This window comes from Benincasa hispida, chromosome 12 (genome assembly GCF_009727055.1).
Source record: "Benincasa hispida cultivar B227 chromosome 12, ASM972705v1, whole genome shotgun sequence".
Lineage (NCBI taxonomy): Eukaryota > Viridiplantae > Streptophyta > Magnoliopsida > Cucurbitales > Cucurbitaceae > Benincasa > Benincasa hispida.
In genome coordinates, this window is record NC_052360.1 from 15,844,108 (window position 1) to 15,859,139 (window position 15,032).

Consider the following 15,032-nt stretch of genomic DNA (forward strand, 5'->3'; position numbering starts at 1 on the left):
AAGGTTGCTTAGACCAGCCTCCCTCTTAGAATCGGTAAATGCACGTCTCGATGTATATATATATGTACCAGTTATCTGTATCTGTATGTGTATATCTTTTCAGCGAATTTGAAGAAGCTATTTATAAGTAGGCCTTGGCTCTTTGAATTTGTGGTCCCCACTGTATATAGTTATGGTAGTTCCTGAAATGGCAAAATGGAAAAATTTCTTCTGTTACGCAATCAAACCCGTCAGAAATTCACAACTGAAAGTTGTACATTGTCAGAATCTTCTGCAATGCGTTGCTCTTCACATCTTTGATCGATCGCTGCATGTGGTGTTATTTTTTATTACTGCAATATGTGTTGAAATTACGTTGATCACTAGAAGCTCTTGATGCGATTGTCGCATGCGCGTCATTGCGTTGATCATCTCTTCATTCTTGATTGATGGGTGCAATGCGACGTAGATGCGTTGTTCATTTAGTCTTTGAGCCATGAACGCATGCGGTGACTTATTTCCTGCAAAACAGAAACTGAAACATTCTATTCTACCTTCGCAAATGGTGTTAGTGGGTGTATTGACGACATTTTATAATTTTCCGCATTTCTTAGCCAATTTCTATACTATCGACACAACTTTTCTTTTTCTTTTAGCCACATATCTAAATAAACAGTATAAATAACTTGTATTAATCTTGCACTATTTCTTAGGCTTTGGCTGCTGCGGCGCATTTAAGTCGATGTTGGGCCTTTTCAGTGGAAGATCGGGGCAATGGGGGGAATCTTTGAGAAGCATTCTCAAAATCTTGATGTTGATGAGGCCATGGACTTCTGGCATTGGTTCTTCCTCAATACCTACACCTAATGAGAGAAATAAGCTTGAAACTGTCCAAAGGAAGAAATACTGGCCTCTTATACGCCCCACAAAACCTCAAATCTACCTTGCGATCAACTGGCCCACATCTATTGGAATGTTGCGTGCTATGCAGTATACGGCCATGACTCTATCCCTCGAAACTGTTTTGTCATGAGAAGTTGGGATGAGTCACCGTTTCACCAAATACACCCAAAGCCATACCTCCAGAAGCAATTTATTGGATGCAAAGGTTCTGATGCCTTTCATAAATACCGACCACTGCGTGCCCGTTTGCGTTAATATCTTCAGCGTATCTTCCATTTGTTCTTCTGTGGGATCGTCAATGATTTTGTTACCCAGCGCCTTCGAGATGTCTTCATCTGATATAACTCATTGATGTCCTTTGCGCTGAAAGGCACTACCTCCCCTTACATGATCACCGCATCTTTGGTGCCATGAAGTCGTCCATTATAAAAAGCTCACACTACTGTTGGGATTACAATGAATGGGCACTGGCAGAATGTTTCCCATCCATGTTCCGGTACAACACTTGTGATTAAGTCTGGTAGTGGCGTTAGCGCAGGGAAAAACCCCATCTCCATCATCATGTCGTCATTCTCTTTCTTCTTGGATGGGCATCCTTTGGCCAACGCAGGCTCACTACTTTCCGCTTTTGCTTTTCCCTTCTCTTTTATCAACGCAAGGTAGGATCTTTGTTTTTGTCTCTTTTTTCGTTCCTTGCATTGTTCCTCCTTTTCCCACTCTGTAATTTCTTTACTCTTCTTTTCTCTTATGTGCTGAACATTTTCTCTGCACCTTTTCTCCTTCTCTTCCTTCTTCTTCTTTTCTTCCTCTTCTTCTTCTTTCATTTCTATTTCAAACTGCTCTGAGGCCAGCAATATGTGTTGTTCTTCCTCGAGCCTTATTCTCTCTTCTTCTGCCGAGATTATGTTGTTGTGGTGTACTTTTTCATCGTTTAATTTTCTTCTTAAATCGCCTTCTACGATGATTTGTTGTGCCCGCAACATCTTCTCTTGTTTTTCTTCTTCCTCTCTTCTTCTCCTCTCCTTCTCTTTTACTATACTTTGCAAAATTGGTGGGTCGACTGTTAACCCTTGCGGCACATTCTCCTTGCGACGCTGCATAAGGGGGGTGATGTCTGAATCCTCTTCATCATCAGTCGCAACCATTCTTATTTGTGTTGTTTGCTCTTCAAGTTGTACTGATTCTCTTTGTTGCGCTGACACCCCCTCATCCACCCTTACGGTGGTTGATTCTCCATCGACTTCTGGGCTCTCAGCCTTCTTTCTCTTCTCTTCCTTCTTCTTTAGGTGCTTCCCTTCTCGCCTGCGTTCCCTCTTCTCACTCAATTTTATTTCTTTCTTTTCCTTCCTTGGCTGGGCTTCTTCATCTCCTTCTGGCCTCTTTTCCTTGTTGTTGTTGTTCTTCTTCTCCTCAGCCATTTCAGGCAGCTTCTTCACTTCCACCTCCTCCAAAGCAACCTTGATGGGTCCCTCATAGGATTCTATTTGAACAATTTCCTTAGGATCCGAAACGGTCAGGGCGCTTCTCCGTGAAGCTTCTTCCATCTCTTCTTCTGAAGGCAAAGGTTGATTAACGACTCCCTCTTCAGGTAGCCCTCCCTCCTTCTCCATATTACTTGGAATGCTCCCGAACACTTCTCTGTCATCTCTTCTCTTCTTCTCACTTTCAGATGACAGTGTTGGGAGTGGGGCACTCTCCGTGCTCTGCCCCTCTCTGATTTGGAGTGGTTTGGCTACTAAAGGCTTTTGTCGAGGTTTTCCGGCGATTCGTGTGATGGGTTTTGGCTGCGGTGAGGCGGCGGCTTGCTGTGAGGAATGCCACCTTTCTTGTATTGATTTGGGCTGGTGAGGGTGATGAGGGTAAAGAAGATGAATGGGAAGATTGATCGGCCATGGTTATACTAAGTGAAAGAATTGGGAAGGTTCTTAGGGTTTTAGGAAGAAAGTTTGAAGTCTGGGTATGCAAAGGATTTGCTAGGGTTTCGTTTTTGCAAAAGACTCAAATAGACGACCTAAGAAGGGGGAGAACGGAATTTATAGGTTGGGCCTTAATGGGCCCAATGCAAATTCTGCGATGGCAGGCCTCGCTGTACTCAAAAAGTCTGCCGCCATGCTCCTCACATTTATGAATTAGCAAAGAAGTACGTCCTTTCATCTGCGAAATCATCATTTCCTTGGAAGCCTAAACGATTGGACTACTCTATTTGCAAAAAGAATTTTTTTTTGGTGTTTTATTCGGATGGGCGCAAGGTTAAGATTAACACAAATGCATCTTTGTAGAGGATGGGAAACAACGCATGTATCAGCATAACACACCCCTTAACTCAACGCATTTCTAGAGGACGAGCGCACTGTATTTCTACTAGTGCACCACTACCTCGACATAGTGCGTTTTTGCTAAGGATGGGCAAAAAATACATACGAGCGCAACCCACCCCTCAATGCAATGCATTTGTGAAAGATGAACGCAAAGTGTATCTTGTTATCACACGATGCCCCCATCATCGCAATGCGTACCAAATGTGTTTTATTATTATTATTATATCTATTTATTTATTATTATTATTTTTTCATCAATGCAAGTCACTAGGACTTTGCGATATTTACTTTCTTCTTATTAATCAATCACGAAAATTAAGAATAACGTAATTAATACAGAAAAGTAAGGGAATTGAAAAAAGCACTGAAATTGACGCAATCGAATTAAATGAAAAGTAAATTCATAACACAATAAACGCTAGTTTAAGGAAACAATAAATGACGAAATTCATGAAGCAATAAAGGAAGAAATTAAGAAAGCAATTAAACATAGAATTTAGAAATATGGATTGAAAGACGATTTTCCATGATTACCGCAATCCACACCTCTGCAGGTGGTCAAGCTTGCCTGCGCAATGTCATCAAGGACATTGTTCCTTCCCGTGAGATCCTGGGGCTTCGAAATTACTTGGCAGTGTTCCAGGTGTTCTATTGCGAAGTTCGGCTGCCAGTTGCCCAACTTGGATCTCCAAGTTCCTGATTGAAGATGCCTGCGACTGCATGACAACATCGTTTTTCTCAATATACTGCTTCAGCAGGGACTCCAATGATGATGAATTTCCAGAGGTGTTTGAGGAGGACGGTTGGTTTTGCGGTTGTCTCTAATGACCCTGATTCTGATTTTGATGAAAAGGTGGAGGATTTCTTCAATTCCCAAAATTGTTGCTCTGATGGTTACTCGGCTCCCCTTGGTTGTGATTTCCTCCCCAACCAAAGTTAGGGTGATTCCACGAACCAGGATTGTAAGTGTTGCTGTATGGGTTGTTCTGGATAGAAAACACTTGTTGTGGGTTTGATGGCCACATCTCTACAGCATGGCCCCCTCCATATTGGACACAACTTATTGCGGCCGCTTGTGCCGGCACATTGGATTGCGCTGAACTTTGAGAGAGGGCACCTTGATTAAGTGCCATCGTTTGTAGAAGAGAGGTTACAGCGGCCATTTGTGTGGCCAAAGTTGTCATTGTATCCGCTAGTACAATGGCGTTATCATTCCTTCTTCTCTTGAAGCCTCTACCCCTGTACCCGTCATCCACCCAGTCATTCGTGTTCCACGTAATGCGATCAAGGATGACCTTGGCTTCTGTGTAGGTCTTATCCATGAATCCTTCCGCTGCAGAGGCATCAGCAACAGCTTGCGTTGATCTATTCAGGCCATTATAAAATGTTTCCATCAGAACGCAATCGGGAATCCCGATATGCGGACAATTTTTCACCAACCTTCTGAACCGCACCCAAGTGGTGCTCAGAGTCTCGTTATCCATTTGCTCGAAGTTCAGCACATCCTTTCGTCTTTTTTCATTGACTGTTGGAGGGAAGAACTTCTTCATGAACCGTTCCACCAACTGTTCCCATGATGTGATTTCGTTTGGCTTCAATGAATGAGCCCACCTCTTTGCCTCATCCCTCAGTGTATATGGGAAAAGGTAAAGTCTAATACCTTCTGAGGTGACGCCAGGGATGGAGAAAGTACTATCTCCACAAAGCTGGTAAGATGGGCATGCGGGTCCTCACCTTGTAGACCTCCAAATTGCCCCGTGTTTTGTATCATTTAGAGCATGACCGACTTTATTTCGAAACGTGCATTCTCCTTAACCATAGGTCATGAAATTCCAGGCGAGAAGTTGTAGAGATTGGGCGTCGCATAATTCCTCATGGGGATATTGCGGTCAGCAGCAAGAAATACAGGGTCTTATGCTGGCTGGTTTGCCCCTGGATTTCCTTCGGGTGCCTCGTTATTATTGTCTGCCATATTGACTCTTTTTCGCCTTACTCTGTTCTGGCGTGCCCTTGCGTGAAAAGTACGCTGGATCTCAGGGTCAGCTTCGAGTTCTAGATTGGTTCTAGTACTCATAAACCGTCAGCCTGTTTTTCGCGTTAAATAGATAATATAAAGAGATCTGTCCTACAAAATACCACAAAAGTACTCAACACTAACCGTTACCAATCCTCGACAACGGCGCCATAAACTTGGTGACATAGAATTTAATCTCTTTTTCTTTATCTAACTCTAATGCATGGTTTGTGAATGAAATGAATGATGTGTTGTATATGCACTTAAGTGCTTTTGCGATAAAGACATTTTTTTATGCGATACTACGTCTAAATATATGTGTTGTTAATGATATGCTCGTAGTATGCGATAGAGTAGTGCGTGTCACAAGTTTCCTTGCGCTGAAACCAAGTATAATTCCAACGCAAGTTTCTCAGAATGATCCGAGGTCGAACACAGGGATTATTTTCGTTAATGCGTTACTTAAGTGATACATGCAACCAATTTTTAATAATGAATAAAGAATGTTGATTTATACAGAAATGTAAATTGTGGTGAAAGAAAAAATGCGTTAATAAAATAAATCCTAAACTAATATGATATACGATACAAGATACATGATACATGATACATGATACATGATACATGATACTGAGGTCAAAAACTGACTGTGAAGTTGTACAAAGAATCAATGTATGCGATGGCAAGTCTTTACGAATGAAGTAGAAAGAGAAAGAGTAAATAGTAAAAACATCGCAAGTTTGTCAATTGCGTTAAAGATGCAAATAAGGTTCTGCTTTCCCTTGGCGTACACCTCTCGGTGATCGGCCACGTCCCCATATCTCTATGGTGAAACAAGGATGAGTGTGATGAACGCAAGGTTGTTTCCATCTCTGGAAATATTCCTTGTTGTAGTTAACGCATTCTTCCAACCTTCTCTCGATAGGCGGAATAACATCTTCACTTCTGCTCTCACAGGTGAAGATACCATTTCCTTAACACAAATTAACTCACTCTCTTAATTATTGCTATTTACCCATGGGATTAAGAACACATCATGGAGAAAATGGGTTATCGATGAACGGAAAGAGACACAGAGATGACAATGGTGACTATCATAACATTTAATTCTAAAATTAAGCGTTTGATACATGTTGTGAATGAGAGATTACGGAAGATGAACACAGATGATGAAATAGAGATTAGAAACAAATATAGAAAGAGTGTCAACGTCTTGACATAGATTCCTAATGGAGATTGTGCTTGTCAGCATGTGGAAATGGTGGAGAGGAAAGCTTCCTTCTCAGGCTTGCTTTCCCAGTAGAATTGATCTTTGCACAGAGCTTCAACTACGTGAATTGGAAGGATTCTCTGCTCGGAGACTCACCTCTCGGCCTTGTCTCGTGGTTCTCCCAAATCTACTCTGTAAGTTGCTTCAGACCAGCCTCCCTCTCAGAATCGGTATATGCCCATCTCGATGTATATATATATATGTACCAGTATCTGTATCTGTATGTGTATATCTTTTCAGCGAATTTGAAGAAGCTATTTATAGGCAAGTTCTTGGCTCTTTGAATTTGTGGTCCCCACTGTATAATTATGGTAGTTCCTGAAATGGCAAAATGGAAAATTTCTTCTGTTACGCAATCAACCCGTCAGAAATGCACAACTGAAAGTTGTACACTTGTCAGAATCTTCTGAAAATTCGTTGCTCTTCACATCTTCGATCGATCGCCACATGCGGTGTTGTTTTTTATTATTGCATATGGTTGAAATTGCGTTGATCACTAGAACTCTTGATCGATTGTCGCATCCGCCGTCATTGCGTTGATCATCTATTCATTCTTGATTGATGGGTGCAATGCGACGTAGATGCCTTGTTCATTTAGTCTTTGAGCCATGAACGCATGCGGTGACTTATTTCCTGCAAAACAGAAACTGAAACATTCTATTCTACCATCGCAATGGTGTTAGTGGGTGTATTGACGACATTTTATAATTTTCGTATTTCTTAGCCAATTTCTATACTATCGACACAACTTTTCTTTCTTTTAGCCACAATATCTAAATAAAACAGTATAAATAACTTGTATTTGTACAAGTTATCACACCCCCAAATTTAGATATATGCTTGTCCTCAAGCATATCTTCAACTAAGGCAATATCATTCAATTCTTATCCTCAATTTTGCGTCGACTGGTTGCTCCAAATGCTCCATCTGGGCAACTGTCACACCCCTTCCCAGATTACCCTTCTTAATTCAAAAGTGAATGTGACGACAGTAGATACCAACCCTTTTGTGGTACTTACTGTCTAACTTACATCCTTAACCTACTTAGATCCCTGGAATACATATATAACATTCACCAAACTAATGAAACTTTAAAAACAACCTCAAAACACCAGGGATCAACAACAACATAATTACATCCTATTAACACATACAAAGTTCAGCGGGTCCCAATATACTTTACTAGTCCCTAATATGAGCAACACATATGTACAGACATTTACAAAATAGACACCTAAAACTTCTCTTTAGACTTTGGGCTTTTAACTGGAGTCCTTAAGTGGTAGAGCAGCATGATAGCTAACCTCTGGGGAGATGACTACTACCTGGGAAAAGAAAAACATTTGAAAGAATGAGCTACTCGTCCAGTGAGTGACTTAATAAAAACATAAATCTCATGCTTAAACTGAAAGCTAGAAAACAGAATACTGGAACTAAAACAAGCCAAGAAAACGTGTGTACATAAAACTTTTAAAACCATTGTATCTGAAACATAAACTTGGCAACTATTATTCATGTCATCATCAACATCATATAGCCCTATTTTATGCTTTGCTAGACTATGCGTTAGTCTATTAGTCTAGAGTGACCCTTTTGCTCACTCTTTATCATCCTTTACTACATTACTACTTAACTAGGAAGTGAACATTACATTACTCCTTAACTAGGAAGGAACCCTTTTGTTCACTTCCTAAAAACATAATTTGCAACCCTAGTGGAGAGAGAACCTTTACTCAATTCCTCAACGTCAATCCATAGTTAGTGTGGAGTGATCACTACACTATCAATAACAACTTTTCTTATATTCATGTGATTCTAGTTTAAGTACCGTCATACCTTAGCTACTACTGCTTAGATACCTTCTCTGTGTACTTCAGTATCGAGCTGCTCGGATACCTTCTCCATGTCCTTCAGTATCGAGCTATTCAAATTCTAGGACAAAACTTCAGTACCTTCTCATCTAGTCCTTCAGTACTGAGCTATTCAAACCTAGGACTAAGCTTCAGTACCTTTTCATCTAGTCCTTTAGAACTGAGCTATTCAAATCTAAGACTGAGCTTCAGTACCTTCTCATCTAGTCCTTCAGTACTGAGCTACTCACACTGAACTTGCTTATTCTTATCTCTTAATGACTTAGTTGCCTAAAAGCTTTCTATACTAATGCATCCTCTTGTTCAATGAAAAGCATAACATAAACATGACATTAATGTGAGATGTGTTACTTGGTAACTATTTGAGAATAGTTGTCATAAATAACTTTCAGTAAACATACATTGTTGGACATTCATAAGCATTAACAATTTACATAAAACATTTAAAGCATTTAGAGTCACTCACAATTTCAGGCTCGATCCTTCGGATTTATAAGCCTCTCCTAATTGAACTTGGCCTGAAAATCACATTATTAAATTATGGTTATCCTCTAAATAATTATCCAGTCCAAACACCGCATAAAAAATTCAAAATTTTACCATAATTCTCTTAATTTCTAAAATATCCTAACTTTACTTGAAATTCTCTAAAACCTTAATTTAGTCTACGTTTTCCCAATTTCCTCATTGACCCTAATCGAGATTTACTTAACCAATTAACCGCTTAATCATCTTCAAAATTAATCTAGGATCCCAATTTCCTCCAATTCCATGCTTTATCATATGAATACCAAACGACCACTACTTATGATTGAGAACACTTTAATTACCATAAATTTGGATTTTTCAGCTTTTAATGACTGACAGAAGTCATCTTCAACCTCCAGCCCACATTTTCTTCCAAATTCGGCCAGTTTTCCGATGAGACTTCCGGCGACCAAATTCGCTCATTTCAGCCTTACCCACTCGAATTAATTCATATAATCCTCTTACCCATCCTCTAAACTATCTTACCTCACATTTTGTTGTCTTGAAGCGCCCTAAATCTTCTGGAATCGGTCAAATATTTCTTGATACCCCTGTTTTCCGGTGAGAAGTTTCAGAACTTTTCCCAGCTTGAAATTCATCAATCCCTAACCATATAACCTAAAATTTCTTGCTTAAACTTTCCAATAAGCATATTAACCAACTAACCTGAGATTTTGAAGCTTTGAAAATGCTTGAATAACACCGAATCAGCTCCAAAAGTCACGTTTCTCTATTCGCCCGAAATTCTGTGTAGTCTCGATTTTCCTATTAATTCACCAATTTTCAGTCAAAATTATCTCTAACGTCCTTCAAGAAAAATGTTAATAAACCTCTTAACTTACTAACTCAAAATTTCAGCTTCAAATTTGGTTTCTACAGCTGAAGAACTTCAAAACATTGAAGCCTGTTCAGACTGTCCGAAATTCAGACTTAACCCAACTTTTTATTCAAATTTCTCAACCTCCACAGCTTCAATCACTCTGGTAACCCTCGAAATTCTCTTCCTTACGTCCCTCTACAATTTCATCAAATAAAATTAGGGTTTGCTTGAGGGAATCGGTATAAATCGGTCTCATTCTCAGGCTTGCATCGCCTTTCTTTTTCTTCTGATTTCTATCTTTATTTTATTTATTTACTTATTTATTCATTTATTGATTTCTTTTCTTTCTTTTCTTTTTTCCTTTTTTTTTTTAAAAAAAAAAATCAATTCCTCTTCAAATTCCTTTTCCTTTTCCAAAATTCTACTTTCTTCTATTTCTTCCTTTTCTTTTAGATTAATTTCCTTTCTCTTCTTCTTCTATTTTTTTTTTTCAAACTAACTTTTAACTTTAATCATTTTAATTGTTTCCATTAGGAACAATTCAAGATCAAGGGCTTACAGCAACATTACTTAACAACGCAATTTCCTTCTATCCTTTAATAATTCATAAACATGCTCTACTTTATTCTTTTATACAAAAAATCTCTTACTCAAAAATTCCCTTCTTGTTTTGCAAAGAATGTTTATCTCTTCTTGCAAAAACAACTTGGTGCATTTGTATGTGGTGATCTAGTTTGCGTCATTTTATTAGAGACTGTTGATTATGGTTACACCCTTCGTTTTGGCTTTATTCCCACGGGTGTCATGCGAACATCCAACTACGGTTGTGTGTCAATCTCAACTTCAACTCTTGATTTTCAGCTAAGTTTAACTTTTGCTGGTCAGAGGAGTTGTCTCTTATATTCTTATATTTTTTTTCTCATTTTTTTCTTTTCATATTTCATCGTTCTTGAAAACCCACCTTCGTTTTGGCTTGCTCCCACGGGTGTCATGCTAACATCCAACTACGAGCAGGTTCCTTTCACGACTTAACTATTGTCAGGTTTGGGTTTTCTCTTGCGCTGACATTGGAGTTTATATAATTTTTTTTAATGAACGTATTTTCTACTGATAACCGCATCTCTGCTCAGACCTTCCCCACCCCCAAATTTAGAGATGCACAAGGTCCTCATTACGTTGTTTTGGACAGAATAGACAAAACACTTAGTTAAAATTTTGAAAAGAAGGTTTGAGCAAAGTCTTGAAGGATAAAAGATAAAGCAGTGCTATTGATACGAATTATCTAAGTGTTAGTCAGAAAATACAAAGTGTGGGACATGTTGCTAAGGGTATACATATAGCTCATCATGGCAGCACAATGAATAACACAAAATGAACGATAAAGAACATCGCAATGATTGACAAAGGATGATAAGTAAGAGGCTAACGCATACGGAAAGAATAGCTACTCAGTTGTATTAAAAACTAACCAAGTATACAAAGAATTACAATTAACGCAATGCAAAATTTCAGCATGTACAAAGAATCAAGAAATAGCTTCTATACATAAAAATAATGAGTGAAATAAAAATAAAAGAATGACCGCAACAAAAATTTGTAGATTTATTGAGGAGGAGGTTCAGGAGGAGGATTTTGTGGAGGAACACGAGGAGCTTCTTCAAAGTGCAGATGTTGCTATAAATGCAAAGGCACCATGGGACCATGTAGATAGGCTGTCAAAAAGTTGAAATACTCATGGTTGCCACTTGTCTTTGGTTCAGGTGGATCGTGTAGATGTTGCATTGAATGTTGATCAGCATCGCAACACTACGTTGCAACTCTGCTTGTCGCTCGTGTAACTCCGTTATTTGCTAGCAAAAAAAGTCATGTTGATGAGAGAGAAGAGAATGCATATCAGCAAGGTCAGCAGCTAGGGTGGCAATGGTGAGTTGCGCCTGCGATGTTTTACCATCAATGTTTTGGGGTTAGGCAGAAGTGCCTTCACCCAAATCATGTGGGTCGTTAACATGCGGCGGTGGAGAAGAAAATTGTGGTGAAGATGAAGAGGAGGAGGGAGTTGCTGGATATTCGTTGGGTGAAGCAGGAGCGATGAGGAGGTTAATAAAATGTTCGGGGAGTGGGGAAAGGGGTTCTGTAGGAAGGCTTGGAGGGCGAATGATCAAAGGTAAAGGGTCCAAGGGTTCTTGATCTTGCGGTGATTGCTCTTGGACTTTTTCCTTGCCTTTGTCAATCTTGNCGACCTCTTTCATCGCAGGGTTAAGTTTGCGTTGATTTTCAATAGTTTCTTTGTGGTCGTCCTCAAGACGAATGTGGTGCATGTAGTACGCGAGGCTAATTCCTCTGATGTCAGCGAGCGTCTAGCCAATTCCTCACTCATGTTTCTTGAGAATGCTCATCAATGCATTCTCTTGATCTGCGTTGAGCGCAGAGGAAATTATCACTGGCAGCATCTCATTCTGCCCCAGAAATGCGTACTTCAAATGTGTTGGTAGGGTCTTCAGTTTAAATGTTGATGGTTCCACGAGGGAAGGTTGCGTTGTTTTTCTTTCTTCTTTTGGCTCTTCTTCTTGCGTTACGATCGTTCCTTCTTCTATGTTTGTTTTTGCTACGATCGCATTGCAGGCCGCTACAGATGCATTGGCATCTTCTTCTTCACACTCTTCATCAAACTTTTCTTCTTCAATCAAATTCAGGTCATCGTCAGAATCTTGTAGGTCTTCCTCATCCGAGAATTTCATGGCACGAATTATATTAAATTTGAGCTTATGTTCGTTTATGCTCAAAATGATTTCTCCCTTGTGCACATCAATTTGAGCATGACCTGTTGACAGGAAAGGTCACCCCATAATGATGGGCACATCTTTGTCGGCCTCATAATCTAGGATGATGAAGTCAGCTGGCAAAATAAATTTATCAATCGTGATCGACACATCCTTCACATTACCTTCTGGATAAACCAGAGATCTGTCAGCCAATTGGAGAGTCACGGAGGTGGGCGCAAGTTGCCCTACATTTAATTGTCGAAAGATTGACAACGGCATCAAATTTATGTTGGCCTCTAAGTCACACAGGGCTTGCCCAATATATAGTCTGGAGCAAGGAATCATGAATATCCTAGGATCACTCATCTTTGGTGGGATTATGGATTTGGAACCTTGCGTTAATGCCACCGTGGCAAATTTTCCAGTGCCTCTTTTCTTACTTACCATGTCCTTAAGAAACTTAGCATAGGCAGGCATTTCCTCGATCGCTTAACTGAAAGGAATGTTAACATGTAATTGCTTTAACATAGATAAGAAGCATTGGTACTGTACCTCTTCGTTTTTCTTCTTCCTTAGCCTCTAAGGGAAGGGTGGTAACTGAACTTTCACAGTTCCCGTTTCATTTGACTTTGAGGTTGACGCAACCTCAGGTTCCACTGCTTCATTCTCTCTTTCTTTTTCTTGCGTTATCGCAATCTCGGGCTCAGTTGCAATGGAAGTTATTCTACTCTGATCCTTCTTTTCTCCCTCCACAGTCTTTCCACTACGCAATGTCACAACCTGACATTCCTCCTTACTTGATCCCCTTGGGTTGCGTAGAAGCTCGGTAGAACTTGGCAATGCCCCTTGTAGTCGACTCTTCAGCTCATTTGCAATCTGGCCCATTTGCACTTCTAGGTTGCGGAGGGACGTAGCCTGACTTTAAAGCACTGTCTCGTTTTTCTCTATATATTGCTTCAATAGGCTCTCTAGAGAAGAAGATTTCGATAGTTGTTGTGAGCTACTTGCTTGGTTGCTCTGTTGACCGTTGTTGCATTGGAAGAATCCTGGTGGCCCTTCTTTTACGCCACAGATTGAAAATTTTGTTGTTGATTCTTCCAAGCAAAATTGGGGTGGTTTCTCCACCCGCAGTTGTAATTTTTTTAAAAGGGATTATTCTTTACAAAATATACAGACTGTGGATGTTGCGGATAATCTTCCATCGCATGCCCATCACCGCAAGTCACACACCTTGTGGTGTTTTGACTTATTGCGTTAATTTGCCCACCTTTCGGTGTTGGGCTGCTGATCTTTATTCCTTGAATCAAATTCATCATTGCGGTCATTTGGTTTTGTAACGAAACAATGGCACCGTTATTTGCATCGGAATCTTTGAGTCACAATCTCTGGTCACTCTCCCTCCAGTCTTCATGTTTCTTGGAGATGCGGTCCAGAATAGTCTTCGCCTCCTCGTAAGTTTTGTCAAGCAAACCAACAGTGGTTGTCGCATTGGCAGCAGTCTACAAAGCAGGATTCAAACCGTGATAGAAAATTTCCATTTGAAGCCATTCTGGTAGCCCATTATGCGGACAATCTCAGACCAACCTTTTAAACCTCGCCCAAGCATCGCTGAGCGATTCGTTCATATCTTGTTCAGAATTAGTAATAAGCTATTTGCGTCTTACGTTCTCAGTAGGTGGAAAATACTTTTTCATGAATTTCTCCACTACTTGCTCTCAAGAAGTAATCTCTCCTAGTTCGAGCAAATAAGCCCATTTCCTAGCCTGATCATAGAGAGAAAATGAGAACAGCGTTAGTTGAACTTCTTCAGCAGAGATGTTTGGGAACACAAAAGTATTGCAGATTTCAATAAAACTTCGGAGGTGGGCATGCGGATCCACACCACGCCTTCCTTTGAATTATGTTGTAGTCTGGATCATCTACAGTATCACTGGTTTCATCTCGAATCTGCTTCCATCGAGGGCAGACCTCATGATTCCTGGAGAGAAATCATAGAGGTTTGGCGATGCATAGTCTCTAATGGGCCTATTGCGATCGTTTGCCAACAGAATCAAATTCTCCATGACATTATTATCATTTGGTGCTCCACCTCCAGGCTACTCCACCATCTCTTCTATATCGAATTTTGGTTGTTGTTGGTGGTCTCGTAGTCTCCTTCGAAATGTTCTCTCAATCTCCGGGTCGTAGATCACGTATTTTTATATGATGCAAGTCCATGCCATAAACTTGATGACATAGATTTTATGCGATGATATGTGATACTACTTCAGGATATGTGTTATTGACGAATGTTCTTGTAGTATGTTGTACATTGTCAAAAGTTTTCTTGCGCTGAAACCAAGTATAATTTCAACGCAAGTTTCTCGGTGTGATCCGAGGTTGAACATAGGGACTATTTTAGGTTATTGCGTTATGTTTGTGATATATGCGACCAAGGGTTTTTCAATTTATAAAAGAGTTTTGTGTACAAGTAATTAAACATGTGATAAAGTAAAGTAAGCGATAAAAATGCGATAATAACATAAATTGCGATAAAGTAAATCTAAGCTAAGATGATACAAGATACA

General features: G+C 39.9%; 1 long non-coding RNA gene across 2 annotated transcripts; it reads right to left on the minus strand.

Annotated features, from left to right (window-relative positions):
- Positions 1 to 7,309: 7,309 nt before the first annotated feature.
- LOC120068286 lies at positions 7,310 to 9,981 on the minus strand. 2 transcript variants are annotated; one of them, XR_005479147.1, is made up of 5 exons: positions 9,730 to 9,981; positions 9,550 to 9,648; positions 9,370 to 9,434; positions 8,822 to 8,873; positions 7,310 to 7,809 (listed from the first exon to the last, which is right to left on the minus strand). It is a non-coding gene; the product is annotated as an uncharacterized LOC120068286 (long non-coding RNA). The 2 variants fall into 2 exon arrangements; XR_005479146.1 differs by having other exon boundaries at positions 9,726 to 9,981.
- Positions 9,982 to 15,032: the final 5,051 nt, after the last annotated feature.